At 40.3% G+C, this 19,134-nt stretch overlaps 1 long non-coding RNA gene across 2 annotated transcripts in view; it reads right to left on the bottom strand.

The window, feature by feature from the left end:
• Positions 1-19,134, bottom strand: part of LOC134887300 (uncharacterized) — an 87,879-nt gene that overhangs the window by 34,573 nt on the left and 34,172 nt on the right. The window lies entirely within an intron of this gene.

The following is a 19,134-nucleotide window of genomic DNA, read 5'->3' as shown; positions in this document are numbered from 1 at the left end:
CTCAGAAAAGGGAGACAAAAAACACCAAACAGACCATAGTGTAGTACTTCCTGAGATATTCATCATGTAATATTCATAAATTGTCAACAACACATACCGAAATTTACATCAAGGCAAGTGCATGTTATCCCATAAAGGTATCTTTAACTTTAAAAAGCCACCACGGAAGACATTTATTTCCAGTTAGCATAAAGGACTCGATAAAGGACTTGGTGAACTTTGCCCTTTTTATTGTTATTTTAATTTGACTCATTTAGTCTTGTATGTTACTCTATATAATCCATGTTAATCTTTGTATATAATATGTTATTTCTAACACTCAAAATTGAGGCAACAGTGCCCCCTATTGTTTCTTAGCATTTATGTATATTTCCTAATTTGACCTTTGTATATATGAAATAGCTTATTCGTGCGTTCTCCAGCCTATATAAACTGGAACCAGTCAATGTTAATTTAGCCTTGATCTGCTGGATGAACATTGACTGCAGAAAATGCCAGGATGATCTGAATATAACTCAGCAGAGGGTGAGGCTCCTGAGTATGCTGATGTGATTGCTGTATTAAACATCTGCTGACTTAATCAATTACCTTAGCTAAGTATACAATAAATTCATAGTTATATATTCAAGTTATTTGTTAAAGTACTTTTCTGGGAATCCACCCATATGGGTCTACTCGAACTTAACCCACCTGTAACACTATATATATAAGTATTGTATATAAAATGTGGTAAGGGGCTCTCTCTGGTATCAATCTTGTCATGCCTCTTCCTCGTGAAGCATGCACCTTATGTCCCTATTGGAAAAATGGGGGGCCACTAATTCTCTCTCTGGCACAGGAAACCAAAAGTCTAGTTACGGCTCTGCAAACCAATCAAAAAAGGTAATTACCAAGTTATTTCTTATAGGGCCTGATTTGGAAGCAAGGCAGAAAAGCACGTATGTTGGTATCTGGAACAAACCATTTTGCAATGCAAAGGGGAAGAAATACATTTATCCATTTTTTTTGTATAGGGGAAATTTTGTCTGCTTTTGCATGTAGTCCTCAATTGTTAGCTTTATTTTTATACTGCAATTTAGATTTCAGTTTGGACACACCCCACCCAAATCAAAATTTCTACACATGTTACATCTACCCCACCTGCAGTGCAATATGGTATTGCCCAGCTGCTTGCTTTTATGGTTTGCGTCCACATTTGAATAACCCCCATAGTTTTCCACAGTGATTTATGCTAGAAAAACACACCTCATTATTTCAAGGTTCTGCTGCTTTAAGTCTTTCAGTAAAATATTTTAAACATCATAAATGAGCCTCCTTGGGAATTCTATTTATTCAATGTATCATTTATTTAACAAAATATCCTATAAAGGAAGGAAAATGTGGCCTTGATTCTGTCTACTGATGACAAATGAAAAACATACCCTAGTGTCCTCGAAAAAGCCTGCATTATTAACTACACATATCTTAGGTAGTCCACTTGCCATTCAACATGTGGGTTTAGTGCTGTTGTGTAGTTATTGTGTTTATTTTCAGCCACCTACATAAGGTCCCCTACAGTGGTATTACTGTCTGCTTTGTATAAAAATAAGTGATAACTCACTAACAGATACAACTTACACCAGAGTCAACCAATGAAAATTAAAACCAGGAACACTTTTGCCCAAAAAATATGTATAATCAATAAATGTGAACAGTTTATTTATTTATTTATTTATTAACAGTTTCTTATATAGCGCAGCATATTCCGTTGTATTGCAATTCTACATACTCCCCACTTCTGCCCTGCCAAAAGCTTTTTCCAGATCTAGGTGGATTTTAAAAGTTACATTTAATGTGGTTATTAGCATTTCTTAGCATGTTGACCAACATTTCTGTAGTATATACTATATGACTTGTAATGTCATTCTGGCTCTCATTACAGGCAATACTATTAAATTCAAGCAGAATTATACAGAAAAGCATAAATGATCTCTAACATCATGTCTTGTTGAATAGCAAACTCCTCTCAGTTTAAAGTAATGACCAAATATGTCTTATCTCTTATGTTTCATAAGGAAACAACAGCAAAATATCGCTATAATTAAACTTTCCCATTTAATTCAGCAACCAATTACAGAAAGCACACGGATTGCAATTACCGGGTCTGAAGCTGGGGATTGGGAGTGCAAAATGATAACATTTACATGCAGATATTATGCCTCTAAGGAACATGCATCACTGAGTGTAATTTAAAAATGTAATAATAACAGATTGTGTTTCATGTTTAAACCAATATTAGTCTCTCTGTGAGCCGCAAGGGTCAAGATTGCATAGTATAATGGATGGACCACACGCAACTGCATGCACTGAAGTACGTCTTCATATAATGGAGCAGTTCTGATATTGATATTATGGCTATCAAATTTTATTGGTGCAAAAACACCTCTAGTGAAAAAGCAAAAACTCTGATTAGCAATGTGTCATGTAATATAATATACTATTTACTGTATGCAGGTGTTCAGTTTAAGTAGGGCTTCCAGGTTTCTTAAATAAAAAAATAAACCAGAACTCAATGAGAAGTTTGTACTAGTCAAAAAAAAAAGCGTGAAATACATTTCATTGATAAATCCAATAAACCTTCTGCTGTCCTGCTTCTATACACATTTCTGAGATTTAGGAGACTCACTTAATGGTGACTGTTTTGGCAAAACTGGGACATGGAACTACAGGATCATGTGCAGAGATTTATTTTCATTGAAAGTTATAAGTTGATACAAACATAGTAACATAGTATTTGAGGTTGAATAGAGGCAAATTGCCCATCGTGTTCAACCTGTTTTAAGTTGTGATGATTCTACATACCCGCTGAATAATGTTTTATGACTAGTTAGCTACTATAACTCATGTTACCCCTGGATTAACCACGTTGATATTTTAAGTATTATAACCTTGGATAGCTTTTTCATTCAGAAATGTATCCATTCCTTTTTTAAATCCAATTACAGAGTCCGCCATTACCACCTTCCCTGGCAGGGAATTCCACATCCTGATTGCCCTAACAGTGAAGAACCCTTTCCTCCGTTGCGTTCGGAACTTTCTCTCCTCCAGTCGCAGCGAGTGCCCACGTGTCCTAAACTGTGTTCTTTTAATAAACAATTCCTCTGATAACTCTTTGTGATGTCCTTTTACATACTGTATTTGAAGATATTAATAATATCTCCTCTTAGGCGCCTCTTTTCTAGCGTATACATATTCAGCCTAGTAAGTCTTTCCTTGTAGTCCAGTCCTTCTAGGCCTTTAATCAATTTAGTAGCTCGCCTTTGAACACTTTCGAGTTCACTGATGTCTTTTTATACAATGGTGCCCAAAACTGAACACAATATTCCAGGTGCGGACGTACCAATGCCTTATACAGCGGCATGATTACATCCGAGTCCCTTGTCTCAATTCCCCTTTTTATGCACGCTAGCACCTTACTTGCGTACTTTACTGCGTTTTGACATTGTGTATGGTTATTAAGCCTATTATCAATGAATACCCCCAAATCTTTTTCCAACTCTGTTTCCCATAGGCGTTCCCCATTTAATATGTAGGATGCAAGTTTGTTTTTAGTCCCAAAAACCTTGCATTTGTCTGTATTGAACCTCATTTTCCATTTAGATGCACAGAGTTCAAGTTTAGATAGATCATTCTGCAAGGACTTCACATCCAATTCTGAATTAAGTACCTTACACAGTTTAGTATCATCTGCAAAGATTGACACTGTGCTTTCCAGGCCTATTTCTAGGTCATTGATAAATATGTTGAACAGTAGTGGTCCGAGTACGGACCCTTGTGGTATTCTGCTGACTACTGGGGACCAGGTTGAGGACTTCCCGTTGACCACTACTCGCTGTACCCTGCTATCCAACCAGCTGCTTATCCATGTGCAAATAGTTTTCCTAGGCCAAGCTCCTTTAATTTGATCATCAGTCTCCTGTGAGGAACTGTATAGAAGGCTTTTGCAAAATCTAAGAAGACCACATCCACTGCTTTTCCTTGATCAAGATTATTTCTCACTTCCTCGTAGAAGCTAATTAAGTTAGTCTGACATGACCTGTCCCTCACAAACCCATGCTGGTTCTTGCTAATAATCCTAGTGGACTGTAGATACTCCTGTATGCCATCCCTTAGAATTCCTTCCAATATTTTCCCCACTATAGATGTTAAACTAACTGGTCTGTAGTTTCCCGGAAGATTTTTGAATCCCTTTTTAAATAATGGCACTACCTCAGCTATACGCCAATCCTTCGGTACCATGCCTGATCTAATTGAACTATTGAAAATCAAGTATAGGGGTCATGCTAGTTGTGAACTAAGCTCCATAAGAACCCTCGGGTGAAGTCCATCAGGACCAGGTGGTTTATTAATCTTAATTTTGCTTAGTCTCTCCAGGACTACTTCTTTGCTTAAACAAGTATCTAACCATGAATCTTTACTGTCACAATTGTTATGCTCTACTCCCACCATCAGTTCTTCACTGGTGAATACTGATGAAAAGAATTTGTTCAGTATTTCCGCTTTCTTTCGTCATCTTTTATCAATGCTCCTAATTCATCTTTTAATGGACCTATATTCTCCTTTTTTAACCTTTTACCGTTCATGTATTTAAAAAACTTTTTAATATTGGTTTTACTCTCTATAGCGATTTGCTTTTTATTTTCCATTTTAGCTGCTCTTATTGCTTTTTTGCATTTCTTATTACACTCCTTGTAATACTTGAAAGACTCCTCCTTTCCATTAGATTTAAATGCTTTGAAAGCCTACTTTTTTTATCCATTTCTGCCTTAACCTTCTTGTTAAGCCACATCGGTTTGAGTTTAATACTCCAGCATTTACTGCCCATGGGATTAAAGTTATGAATATTGCTATCCAGCAACCCTTTTAAAACATCCTACATTTCCGAAGTGTTCTTGTTATTAAACAGAACCTCCCACTCTATGTCATTAAGTGCACATCTAAGCATGTTGAAATTAGCCTTCCTAAAGTTAAAAGTTTTGGTGGAACCCCTGTAGCTATGTTTCCTGAAACTGATGTCGAATGTGATCATATAGTGATCACTGTTACCCAAAGTTCTCCCCAACTTTAGTGTTTGATATAATGTCCACATTATTAATAATTACTAGATCCAGGGTAGTTTTAACCCTAGTTGGGTCCTCGACTAATTGAGACAAGTAGTGATCCCTAAACATATTTAAGAACCTGCTGCCCCTCGCTTTAGCACATGAATCGTTACTCCAGTTTATATCCGGGTAATTAAAATCCCCAATCACAAGGATGTCCCCCAATCCCGCAGCCATTTTGATTTGCTGCAATAGTTGTTCTTCCTCATGTATGCTAATATCCGGCTGTTTGTACAAGATGTATAATAACTTCCATGCTAAGTTCTACAACACTTATTTTATTCATTTATGGAATGATTTTATGGATTTGTTCCTGCTTCTGAAAGTAGTTAGAACAGTTACAAATTAGACCCAAAACAAGGTGTCGAAACTGCATACCACTGAGTATCATCACAAAAAAGACACTGCTTAAGTAAGGAAATGTAAAATATGTGGTGTATTTTATTAGTTTGCAAATGCGAGGCATATAGTAGTTTACAAAGGTGTCTTCAAATTGTGATCCCTACAGGCCCAGCAAAGATTATACTGTAGGTAGGTGAGACATCTTAAACACACAAAAGAGATATCTCCCAGCGCTAAAACTAAATAGAGTAAATTGACTTAAAAATTGACTTAAAAATAATCATCAGGCATCAATCATAACAGGAGAATTATAAATTGTGAATAAAATTCTTTTATTTAGAGTATAGTATAAATTAATCTCTTGTTCATTCATTCATAAAATAGTCCTAAAATGATTCTAGTGGGTCCTAATACCGGTATACTGAAAATAAAATACAAGACAATGACAAAACACACACAGAACATGTAAAACCTGTGATACGCTCTCCTAAGCGATTAACTCACAGTTATTGTGGATATGCTCCCAAATGTATCCAGCTATTGCATAGTATATGGTCATATGCCTCCCAGACTGGAGTGATTTTCCATGTAAATGAACAGATTTGGTCAGAACAAATCTGTTCATTTACATGGAAAATCACTCCAGTCTGGGAGGTATATGACCATATACTATGCAATAGCTGGATACATTTGGGAGCATATCCACAATAACTTTGTGAGTTAATCGCTTAGGAGAGCGTATCACAGGTTTTACATGTTCTGTGTGTGTTTTGTCATTGTCTTGTATTTTATTTTCAGTATACCGGTATTAGGACCCAATAGAATCATTTTAGGACTATTTTATGAATGAATGAACAAGAGATTATTTTATACTATACTCTAAATAAAAGAATTTTATTCACAATTTATAATTCTCCTGTTATGATTGATGCCTGATGATTATTTTTAAGTCAATTTTTAAGTCAATTTACTCTATTTAGTTTTAGCGCTGGGAGATATCTCTTTTGTGTGTTTAGTCGTATCATTAGGGAGGATAGTGGAATCCTCCCCTTTCTCCATAGCAGCTTGAAGTCATTGAGTAAAGCAGAAAAAGCGCAGTCCTCAACTTTCCCTTATTCCACAGGTGAGACATCTTCATTACAAGCACTTCTAACTAGTTGACACTTGGAATTTTGAATCTCTCTGTGTTTACCCATAGTCAGCGTCTAATATTTCCACACTGTACGCTTCACTTTAAAAGGATTGTTTGTTATATGGATTTGGTTGATATTATTACTTAAGGCCCGTATTCACAGGCAGATCTGGGGAGAGATGTGTGCTAAGCGAACCGCTCAGCACACATCTCTGCCCCCGCTCAGCACAGCGCGATGTGTGCTGAGCCTGCGGGGGGAGACGGGGGGCGCTCATTTCACCCAGCGGGTGAAATGAGCAACCTGCTAGATTGAGCCTGCATGAGCTCCATGAGTACCCCCCTTTACTCTTTGGGCAATCCTGAATGCCTGGTTACCTGGCTGATATTCCTGTGGTCTTTTCCTTTCTTAGAGCCATTGTAGTGCCACCTTTCTCCCCTCTTTAACTCTTTATGACCCCTTGTCCATTTAAACAGACATTAGTAAAACAAATGATTGTGTAGACTGTATTGTGATGACGGTTGCTATTCAAATCCCAATATCCATTTAACTGTACAAAAATACTGTGTGACTTTTCTGGCAGATTGCAGCATCTGCTTGTAACAGTTGCTGCGAGTTTGAAAGATGGCTTTACCTAGAAAGATTGCCATGGGGTGAGTATCCAACTTTTCAAGTAAAACAACGTACTTTATCAATCGAATTATGGCAAACTCGTTATGCGAACAGTATTTGGAGTTGCTAGAGTATCGAAATATCGAATTAGAACGAATCGCAATGTTTTGGTTTACGAGCTACAATGCTAGCAAATTGTTGTCCATTAGGATGGACTTTGGTTCTAAATGACCAAACCATATTTTTGGGGGGTTACTTACAGTAGGGCCACATTTGTCTACTTTACCAGTACCATCAGTGGGATACACCGTAAACATGCAATTTGTCATAAAGGGTTAAGCCCAGTGGCATTTCTATAATGGGTGCAGGGGCCCCTGGGTTCAGAGGGGGCCCACACCGAACACACTGCACCCATTTCTTCTATACTCACCTTTCCGGCATCCATCGGTGACCGCGTGTGGGCCCCTCTCCCGTAGCCGTCACCGCAGCTGCTAGTGCACTGAGCACTAGAGACTCTGGCACAGTGCCAGAGTATACAGCGCATGTGTAGGACTCCGGAAAAATGGCGCGGTGGCCATTTTTTCAGAGTCATGCGCATGCGCTGTGGACTCTGGCACTGTGCCAGAGTCTCAGTGCTGAGAGCGCTAACAGTCGCGGTGACAGCTACAGGAGAGGAGGCCTCACACACACGGAGTCTGCATATGGGTCCCCTCCTCTGTAGAAACGCCTCTGGTTAAGCCTTTACTACCTAACCTAATTATCTGTCATCAGGCCACACTGTCCACCTCTTACTTAGGCTGTAGGTTTTCTCTTTCACCCTTCCATTCCTAACTCCTTCTTTCTCCCCTCTGCCTTTCCTTATCCTCTCATTCCACCCCTCTCATTTCCCAATTATATAATGTTTTATTTGTTGTTCCTTTCCCTCAATTTTTCTTTTACTAATGTTATACAATTTAAGTTTTATTTATATAATTTAGAAATTATGCATATAAATTGATGGCAATGATGCAACTTCCACCATCCATATACAGAATACATCTACATACCCTATTTCAAAATAAAGAACAATAAACAGGTGTGTGGGTGTAAGACAGTGTGACGGGTGATAGTTGCGAGGGCAGTGTGCAACAAAGAACAAACATAAACTAAACAAAATGGGAGGTTATGTCACATAGTCCTGGAATTTTGTATTAGGCTTAGAAATTCTCCCAGAACTGGTGGCAAAGTTAGTAAGTAGTTAGTGGCATGTCTGATGCCTGAATAGGCTTATTATTGGGCCAGGGCATGGCACTATTCTGAACCCCATTAGTTGCTTTTTTAGGGGACTCATTGTCCATGATGATGTGTGTTCTGTGTTGGTGTATGTAGTACTGTATGTTACTTTGCTTTCTCCATAATGCTCCACTAGATTAAGCATTTACCATTACCAAGATGCCCTCTATTTATTTAGTCTGCGCATGCATGGTTCCATCTTGTTACTGTATTTGAGTGTCTTAGTGGTACACACACATATGTACTATTCAGCTTAATGGGGACTTTCAGAATACCTGTTTATCCTGTGATTCTGCTACATACATGACCGGTCCACTGCACCACCTCCGTTGTATGTCCTCCTCCAATCTGTGTAACAGAACTGTGAGTACAGCTGTACCATTATTGAGAACTACAATAAACACTAGTTTTTGGTTAATTCTATCTGAATGGCATGTATAACAAACTATTATCCACTGGTGTTTATTAATAACATCTAGTATAAAGATATCAAAAGGCACGCAGACACCTCAGACACCAAAGAATTCTGCATTACAGAAACACTAAAAAAGTGTTATACAGTATGTGAATATGCATACAGTAGCTGTATCCATTATGGATTTTATCAAATTTAAAGACTCAGAGAACTATGCAAAATGGAAGTTTGCAATTGAAATGCAATTTTACATAAGAGGCTGTGGAACATTATTGTTAATCCAAGTGGTAATCCAAACCCAGATGGTGTAGATAAAGACATTAGAACTATAGGCTTGAGTGTTAAACACATTTATTTTATTATACATGGGAAAATGTCAGCACGTGACATGTGGATGGAACCACATGAGAACAGGGGTCTCATGAGAAACATTAATCAGAGGTGAATATTATACAGTTTAACACTAAGTTGATAAATGCACAAGTATGAGTGACTATATTGATAGGATGATATCCATAGTTTTGGATTAGAATATAGTGACCCAAATTGCGCAATGAATCTTATAGAGAGCAGCCTGTGGTTAAAAATTGGATTTTCACTAGTCCATCCATAGCTTAGCAATTAATGTCTGTGTGAGTCAATGATGAGGAAATAACCATGGTGATGCTACAAAACCTAACGTCTCAATTCGATTTCCTAGTGGTTACACTAAAAGCTAATACAGCCAGGCTGTCTGCATAGATTGTTAGGACAAAACTGCTGTAGTTCCAAGAACATACTGTATGCCAGTTGAATTAAATGCTGAGTATACTGTGTTACACATTAAAGATATTACATCATTTTGTCCTCCCCCCTCCCGATAGACACAAGAATCGCAGCATTTTTCTTTAAGGGGGAGAAGCCTAATGACATGTTTGTTTGTGTGTGTGTGTGTGTGTGTGTGTGTGACGTATACATGTGCTATGTATATATATATATATATATATATATACACTGCTCAAAAAAATAAAGGGAACACTTAAACAACACAATGTAACTCCACGTCAATCACACTTCTGTGAAATCAAACTTTCCACTTAGGTAGCAACACTGATTGACAATCAATTTCACATGCTGTTGTGCAAATGGAATAGACAACAGGTGGAAATTATAGGCAATTAGCAAGACACCCCCAATAAAGGAGTTGTTCTGCAGGTGGTGACCACAGACCACTTCTCAGCTCCTATGCTTTCTGGCTGATGTTTTGGGCACTTTTGAAAGCTGGCGGTGCTTTCACTCTATTGGTAGCATAAGACGGAGTCTACAACCCACACAAGTGGCTCAGGTAGTGCAGCTCATCCAGGATGGCACATCAATGCGAGCAGTGGCAAGAAGGTTTGCTGTGTCTGTCAGCGTAGTATCCAGAGCATGGAGGCGCTACCAGGAGACAGGCCAGTACATCAGGAGACATGGAGGAGGCTGTAGGAGGTCAACAACCCAGCAGCAGGACCGCTACCTCCGCCTTTGTGCAAGGAGGAACAGGAGGAGCACTGCCAGAGCCCTGCAAAATGACCTCCAGCAAGCCACAAATGTGCATGTGTCTACTCAAACGATCAGAAACAGACTCCATGAGGGTGGTATGAGGGCCCGACATCCACAGGTGGGGGTTGTGCTTACAGCCCAACACCGTGCAGGACGTTTGGCATTTGCCAGAGAACACCAAGATTGGCAAATTCGCCACTGGCGCCCTGTGCTCTTCACAGATGAAAGCAGGTTCTCACTGAGCACATGTGACAGACGTGACAGAGTCTGGAGACACCAAGGAGAACGTCCTGCTGCCTGCAACATCCTCCAGGATGACCGGTTTGGCAGTGGGTCAATAATGGTGTGGGGTGGCATTTCTTTGGGGGGCCGCACAGCCCTCCATGTGCTCCCCAGAGGTAGCCTGACTGCCATTAGGTACCGAGATGAGATCCTCAGACCCCTTGTGAGACCATATGCTGGTGCGGTTGGCCCTGGGTTCCTCCTAATGCAAGACAATGCTAGACCTCATGTGGCTGGAGTGTGTCAGCAGTTCCTGCAAGACAAAGGCATTGATGCTATGGACTGGCCCACCCATTCCCCAGACCTGAATCCAATTGAACACATCTGGGACATCATATCTCGCTCCATCCACCAACGCCACGTTGCACCACAGACTGTCCAGGAGTTGGCGGATGCTTTAGTCCAGGTCTGGGAGGAGATCCCTCAGGACACCATCCGCCGCCTCATCAGGAGCATGCCCAGGCGTTGTAGGGAGGTCATACAGGCACGTGGAGGCCACACACACTACTGAGCCTCATTTTGACATGTTTTAAGGACATTACATCAAAGTTGGATGAGCCTGTAGTGTGTTTTTCCACTTTAATTTTGAGTGTGACTCCAAATCCAGACCTCCATGGGTTAATAAATTTGATTTCCATTGATCATTTTTGTGTGATTTTGTTGTCAGCACATTCAACTATGTAAAGAACAAAGTATTTAATAAGAATATTTTATTCATTCAGATCTAGGATGTGTTATTAAAGTGTTCCCTTTATTTTTTTGAGCAGTATATATATATATATATATATGGAAAGTCCCGGCACTCCTCTGTAAAAGTAATAAAGCTGCGGTGCCCTCCCAAAGGTGTTGACCTCATAAACATGTAGAAAGAATGGAGGCGGCACTCACGCAGACTTTTGCAGGTGTAGAAAGGTCAGTTTAATGTACCGACATGTTTCGGGGACTAGCCCCGTCCTCAGGGCCTTAACAACCCAAACTGATCACAAAACAAACATTTATACCAAACCCAGAGCAAACAATCATGTTGGAATAAAGCTCACCTGCTCCACGGTGCCAAGATGATCATCCGGACGCCCTGCAGCGCTTCCGCGTCGCCCTCCCCTGACGTCATCCAGCCGCGCTGTTTGTCCGTCTCCATGGTGACCTGACACTGCGCCCGCTGGACACCAGGGGATTCTCAGCGGTTTCGTGCTGCTGACCTGTGATGTCATCCGGCGGCGCTGAACGAGGTAGTAACCTGGGTAACTGTCACGATCCGGGTATCTGGACGCCATTACTTACCCTTCAGATGCCTCCTAAGGCTGGCTCAGCGTTCCAGGACCGGATCCCGCTGTTCCTGAGTTTCCACATGCAGAATGTCAGAGTGGTGATTTCATCAGCCGCGGCCTCCGCTGTGCCCGCGTGGTTAAATGTGCGCTTGTCAGTCTGGCGTCTCCTGTCTCCTGTCTCCTGTGGCCGGCGTCGCCATTACTGTTTTAATTCTCACATGGATTACAAACCAAACTTCCCTCCAAGTGTCTGCATGGGCGCAGCCATCTTGGATTTTGTCATCTGAGCATTTCCACCAATCTGCTGTCTGTATTGTTGATTTGCATAATTGCCTAGCCAACCCCTTCCTTGCTGCAGGTATAAGTAAGCTGTGCCTGAGCAAGGAAGGCGTCAGTGCTTTGGTTGTCTAACCTAGTTCCAGTTTGTCTCTCTCCTGTGGTTGTCTTCCAGGTTCCAGCTCCTGTCTCCAGACTTCTGCTATAGAGACCCGCACCAGCATTCCATCTGCGGTGTAGCCTGACTCTCCGATCCATTCTGGACTCACCTGTTTCCAGTTACATCAATCACCTGCTTCCAGCTCAGCTTCCAGCAGTGTACAGCTTCTCTTAAAGGGCCGGTGTCCTTTCTGCAGTTTACCACTCTCCACCGGTATTATTATTTCACCGCTCTCAAACTCCAAACTTCATCAATCACCTGCTTCCAGCTCAGCTTCCAGCAGTGTACAGCTTCTCTTAAAGGGCCGGTGTCCTTTCTGCAGTTTACCACTCTCCACCGGTATTATTATTTCACCGCTCTCAAACTCTAAACTTCATTATTATTTCATCGCTCTCAAGTTCGTTTATTATTTAACTGGTTCCAGCCAGTATCCACTCCGTACCAACAACAGTCTGGTTCCAGCCAGTATCCACAGCAGCCGTTTTATCTTCAGCAACCCAGCCTTTCCTGGAACACCAGCTGGTACGATCCTGGGTTCTCTCCATTGCTACAGTCAGGCCTGGTAAGGACTTTCCAACTAGAAGATTATAGAACTGTCTCACTCTACCAGTGCCTGTGGCCCTTGCCACCCTGTAGTACCCAGGAATTGTATTTATCCTCTGTTGACTTTTATGTTTCCTTTACTGCTGCTGTGTTACGGAGTTTGTCTTAATAAACATCATTGACTTTTATCCTGGTTGTCGTGGTCACGCCTTCGGGCAGTTATTCTACATGTTACTTCCATGTCTAGGGGTCTGATACAGCCTCCCAGGTTCCGTTACATCTCAGCCCCTACAACTGAGGCTGCCTCCCGTCAGCTCAGGCCCTCAGTTGTGACAGTAACCACATAAACAAAGAGAAAACCAAGTGAAAAAAATACACTAATAAATACATCGTGCATAATACCTTATAATGCTCTAACAATCGGATAACAACGACCTAGTGTAGACAGCAGTTATCTATAGTATATTCATTGGTATAAAATAAATAAATAAATAGGTAAATGGCCTAATTAGACAATTAAACTGATCTGGGTCATGTGGAATGATTAGCAATGTAGTGATGCTCAGGATTAACAGAGCCACCACATAACAACATTATGACATGGTGACCCTCATCTAGAGTAAACAGCCTTAATCCAAGTGTGTGATTACAGAAAACACTGGAGGCCAAAATTCTCATTGAGGCATCGAGGGGAGAGAGTCCCCAATTTATAGATCCACCTGGACTCTCGCTGTAAAAGCGTTCTATCCCTATCACCCCCTCTAAGTGTCTTAGGGACTTAGGGAGTTAATAGATATACAACAGCCACTAAACAGAGGATAAGAAAAGCCAAAGCCCTATGGCCAATTATTCAAACAGAGGGGGCACTATCATCTTTGGCCCAGACGTCTCTGTTACCTAGCTACACCAGAGGTCGTAACATAGGTGACCTGTAACACTTTAATGACAGGCAATACATTCAATCACCCGTTAACTGGGAAAAAAATAGCTATCAAACATCGCCTTACATGCACTTCCACACATGTTGTGTATCTCTTGACCTGTCCGTGTGGCCTTGCATATGTCGGTAAGACCATACGCCAGTTCCGAGAACGCATGGCTTTACATAGAAGTGCCATTAAAAAAGCTTTGGAGAAAGGTCCCAGTGACCAACCGTTTGCCCATCATTGTCTTGAGCTTAAACATGGGGTGGCGAGTATTAGGGCTATATTGATCGATCAAGTCCCTAAGACACTTAGAGGGGGTGATAGGGATAGAACGCTTTTACAGCGAGAGTCCAGGTGGATCTATAAATTGGGGACTCTCTCTCCTCGATGCCTCAGTGAGAATTTTGGCCTCCAGTGTTTTCTGTAATCACACACTTGGATTAAGGCTGTTTACTCTAGATGAGGGTCACCATGTCATAATGTTATTATGTGGTGGCTCTGTTAATCCTGAGCATCACTACATTGCTAATCATTCCACATGACCCAGATCAGTTTAATTGTCTAATTAGGCCATTTACCTATTTATTTATTTATTTTATACCAATGAATATACTATAGATAACTGCTGTCTACACTAGGTCGTTGTTATCCGATTGTTAGAGCATTATAAGGTATTATGCACGATGTATTTATTAGTGTATTTTTTTCACTTGGTTTTCTCTTTGTTTATGTGGTTACCCAGGTTACTACCTCGTTCAGCGCCGCCAGATGACATCACAGGTCAGCAGCACGAGACCGCTGAGAATCCCCTGGTGTCCAGCGGGCGCAGTGTCAGGTCACCATGGAGACGGACAAACAGCGCGGCTGGATGACGTCAGGGGAGGGCGACGCGGAAGCGCTGCAGGGCGTCCGGACGATCATCTTGGCACCGTGGAGCAGGTGAGCTTTATTCCAACATGATTGTTTGTTCTGGGTTTGGTATAAATGTTTGTTTTGTGATCAGTTTGGGTTGTTAAGGCCCTGAGGACGGGGCTAGTCCCCGAAACATGTCGGTACATTAAACTGACCTTTCTACACCTGCAAAAGTCTGCGTGAGTGCCGCCTCCATTCTTTCTACATATATATATATATATATATATATATATATGTAAATATTTAAAAAGAGCACTCAATAATCTCATATCCAAAAAGAAAATAACCATCACATTTCTATTTTCACCCAGACAGGGCACTCCAAGGAATTTCATACAGGTGGCTCAGTTTCAAATGTCCTCAAAAAGTTATATGAACAAACAACATGGCAATCACTGTGCCTACATATCCAGCTTGAAACATAATGAAGGCAAGATGAAAATATCACTTATCCATCTGTCGACTTCGGTCAGTAAATGACCGTTAGAGACCAATACATCCAGTCATCACCACCCAAATAGTCAGGAGCCATCTATATATGTTTGTGTGTGTTTCTGCATGTGGGTATGTACAGTATCTATCTATCTATATATATTATTATCCTTTATTTATATGGCGCCACATGGGATCGACAGCACTGAATTACAGAGAACATAAACAAATAAGCAAAACAAGACTAATTTAAAGTCTATGAAACAAAAGGTTTTAGTGGATCCTGGCTTTGGCAGAAAGGTGCTAAAACTAAGTGGCCAATGTGGCACAAGAAGTCATTATGAGGCACTTATCCTTTATTGAGTGGCGAGTTTGTCCTGCCTAGGAGAGGGGACTTATGTGTGTTCAGACTGTGCTCAAGACGGTGAAGTGAGTCGAAAGTTGTACCTCGAGGGCCGTCTTTCCCCCATTTCTTAACCACCTGTTATGTTAATTCAAAAATGGTCAATCAATAAAAGCTATTTTGTCAGTGTCTTTATTTCAATTTAGTTTAAGTTAAGGGTTATTATTACTGGTTAATAGTCAATAAACTAATTAATGTCTTTGTTCATTTCCATAACACATTCATTCAGCATGACATCTTGCAGTAAAAAAAGGGCTCTGCATATGTTCAAAGGTGATGGAGAGCTAACATTTTGGGAAACACACATGGCCTAATGCAACATGTTTCCATCAAACTTCAAAATGCATGTTATTCATAGCAACACCACAGACGCAGCTTTAAAGCTAGTTACATCTGTACACTATCTGTTCTTTCACCTTAAGTCTATTGAATTTCTCTCCCTAAAAATGATAACGGATTTCTCCAGACTCTTCTTCTCATAACTTAAGCTCAGACAACCTATTACAAAGGTAAGGTCAGCCAGCGCACCTTGATACAGGATGCGAGTGAAGCAAGAGACAGAATTAAATTACATAAGGGAGATGGTAAACAGAATCTTGCCAGAGCCAACTGCACAGACTGCCTGACAAATAACACAGATGTCTGCTCTTCTATTTCTCTCTTCCTTAGCCACATTTACTACAAGAAGCCATTCTCTTCATTTAGAGATAACAGTTGGTATAAGATTAAAACTATTCATTTAGTACATTCAGCTTGTACAATTAAAACAATACAATTAAGAGAAATGTATGCAACTTAGACATTAAACATAATGTAATATTGTTAATTTACAGGTATGTAAATGAAATATTGATGTTGTGAAAAAAGATAATTAATATACAGTACCGTGTAAAAGTTTTAGGCAGGTATGAAAAAAATGTTGCAAAGTAAGAATGCTTTCAAAAATAGAAGTGTTATTAATTTATTTCTATCAATTAACAAAATGCAAAGTGAATGAACAAAAGAGAAATCTAAATCAAATCAATACGCTTTGCCTTTAAAACAGCAACAATTCTTCTAGGTACAATGTAAGATGGAAGGGACCCTTATCCAAGCGCTTAGTAAAAGAACTGCAGCTGTGTTCTTTAGAAAACACTGATCAGCCAATCAGTGCAACAATGTGAACAAAAAAGATTTAAAAAAAACTCCTAAAAAACTACAGCGCTATTCTTATTTCAGCTTTTATCTCAAAAATGGCAACCAGTTATGGAAAACAATGGGTGGTGGAAAAAACAATGAAAATCCAAATCTGTCAGACAATTTCAACTCTCCCACATTCTCCTTCAAAAAAATCTTTATACGGCATACCAAGGATTGTAAAGTTAAAAAGCTTCCTTATGCTTTTTCTATACCAGAAATTCCATACTTTCAAAACATGTGTCAATGCTTCCTTGTATCTCTTATAAAAGTATCCAATACAGTCCCATAGTGAAACAATGTCTCAATACTGCAAGCTTCCTTGTATCTCTCCTATAAAAACATGTGATGCAGTCCAGCGATTTAAAACACGTGAAGGATTTATTTAAGAAAAAATAAAAATGTACTTTTTAAAAGACTACAAAGCTGAAATCCCCAAATGCAAAACTGTGTAATGAATGTATAAGGAGATTCCTGATGTCTTTTAAAAAGTATTTTTTTATTTTTTATAAAAAAAATGCTTCTTTCTTCATGTAATCTCAGACAGACTTGATGATGTTAAGATCAGGGCGCTGTGTGGTACATATAATCACTTCCAGGACTCCTTGTTCTTCTTTAAGCTGAAGATAGTTCTTAATGACATTTGCTGTATGTTTGGGGTCATTGTCCTGCTGCAGAATAAATTTGGAGCCAATTAGATGCCTCCCTGATGGTATTGCATGATGGATAAGTACTACCTGTATTTCTCAGCATTGAAGCACAAAAAAACTACAGTAGCAACGTTGAGGACTGTAGACGAAGTGATCAGCCAAGGATAATTTGTGCATCAGATGAAAGACACACATAGCTGATCGAACACCAATAGCTGATCACACTGGCCGGGTCTCCTCACAGCATTCTCTGCCTAGGGGCAGAAAAAGCTGTGCAGGAGTACAGGATTCGCAGTGAGTGCTGCGATTATGCCAATTGACAATTACATTGAAGCTGGTATAATTATCACAAGTCTCGCTGCAGTATTTTTTTTTAAAAAAATTACGTAAATTAGGCTCGATCGCATTTCCCATTGCAAGAATGGGAAATGTGATCTGGTTACTAAAAAAAATCAGAATTAAAGGGTTTGGAGCATAATGGAGCCCTTTAATGCATCCAAGTGATACTAAAATAATGTGCAAAGAGTGTAAAAACACCCTTTTTCACATGATTTTAGTAAAAACAATTGCTAATGGATCTGCCCATAAATCCTAAACCTCATTGAGGCATCCTTAATCTTAACTATGAGTTGAAAAAAAAAAATTTGATAGTGATGCAAAAAACTTTCCAACCTAATATAAGTTATGAGAGAGCATTTCAAATGCCATCATTATTACTAGCAGACAGGTATCATACAGCATTGATACTCTATATGCAACATTATGTACAGAAGTTGGATCGCTTACACCTAGACTAGATATGTTTTTACTAAAGTTACCTACAGTATGTTGTGATATCATATACCAGCATTTCCAGTTAAAGAGTCAGGATACACTTGACTATCCCCTGGGTGAGCTTTGATAAGGGCCATAGTGTTGTGCCAGTGGTGCCAGGTACACAGCACTTATGCACTGTAGGCACAGGACTACCAGCAACACCTACTCAGCCACACCACTGTCACACAGTGGAGTCCGCCCAAACTCCCGCCACTCAGCTTCATTGCCCGACTACCTCTTCTCACATAGGTAGCTGAGCAGTGCTGCAGCTCACCCTCCACCCCACCTCCAGGCTATTCCTTCTCTCCCCTCCTCACGCGTCTTCTGGGTGAGATGACATCACACTCTCTCTCTCTCTCCCATTCTCCCACCCTCGCTTTGCAAAAGGAGGCTCTGCCTGGCGTAACATGTAAAAGGGGGCTCTACCTGATGTAATGTGTAAAAAGGGGGCTTTGCCTGGTATAATGTGTAAAAAGGGGACTCTACCTGGTGTAATGTGTAAAATGGGATGCTACCTGGCGTAATGTGTAAAAAGGGGACTCTAGCATAATGTGTAAAAAGGGAGCTCTACCTGGCATAATGTGTAAAAAGGGGACTCCGTCTGGCATAATGTGTAAAAAGGGGGCTCTGCCTAGCGTAATGTGTTAAAAGGGGGCTCTGTCTGGCATAATGTGTAAAAGGGGGCTCTGGCATAATGTGTAAATGGGGGCTCTGTCTGGCATAATGTTTAAAAAGGGGCTCTGTCTGGCATCTGGCGTAATGTGTAAAAGGGAGCTATGTGTGGCGTAATGTGTAAAAAGGGGCTTTGTCTGGTGTAATGTGTAAAAGGGGGCTCTGTTTGGTGTAATATGTAAGAG

Source organism: Pseudophryne corroboree, chromosome 1 (assembly GCF_028390025.1).
Source record: "Pseudophryne corroboree isolate aPseCor3 chromosome 1, aPseCor3.hap2, whole genome shotgun sequence".
NCBI lineage: Eukaryota > Metazoa > Chordata > Amphibia > Anura > Myobatrachidae > Pseudophryne > Pseudophryne corroboree.
This window is presented reverse-complemented; position numbering and strand designations above follow the sequence as displayed.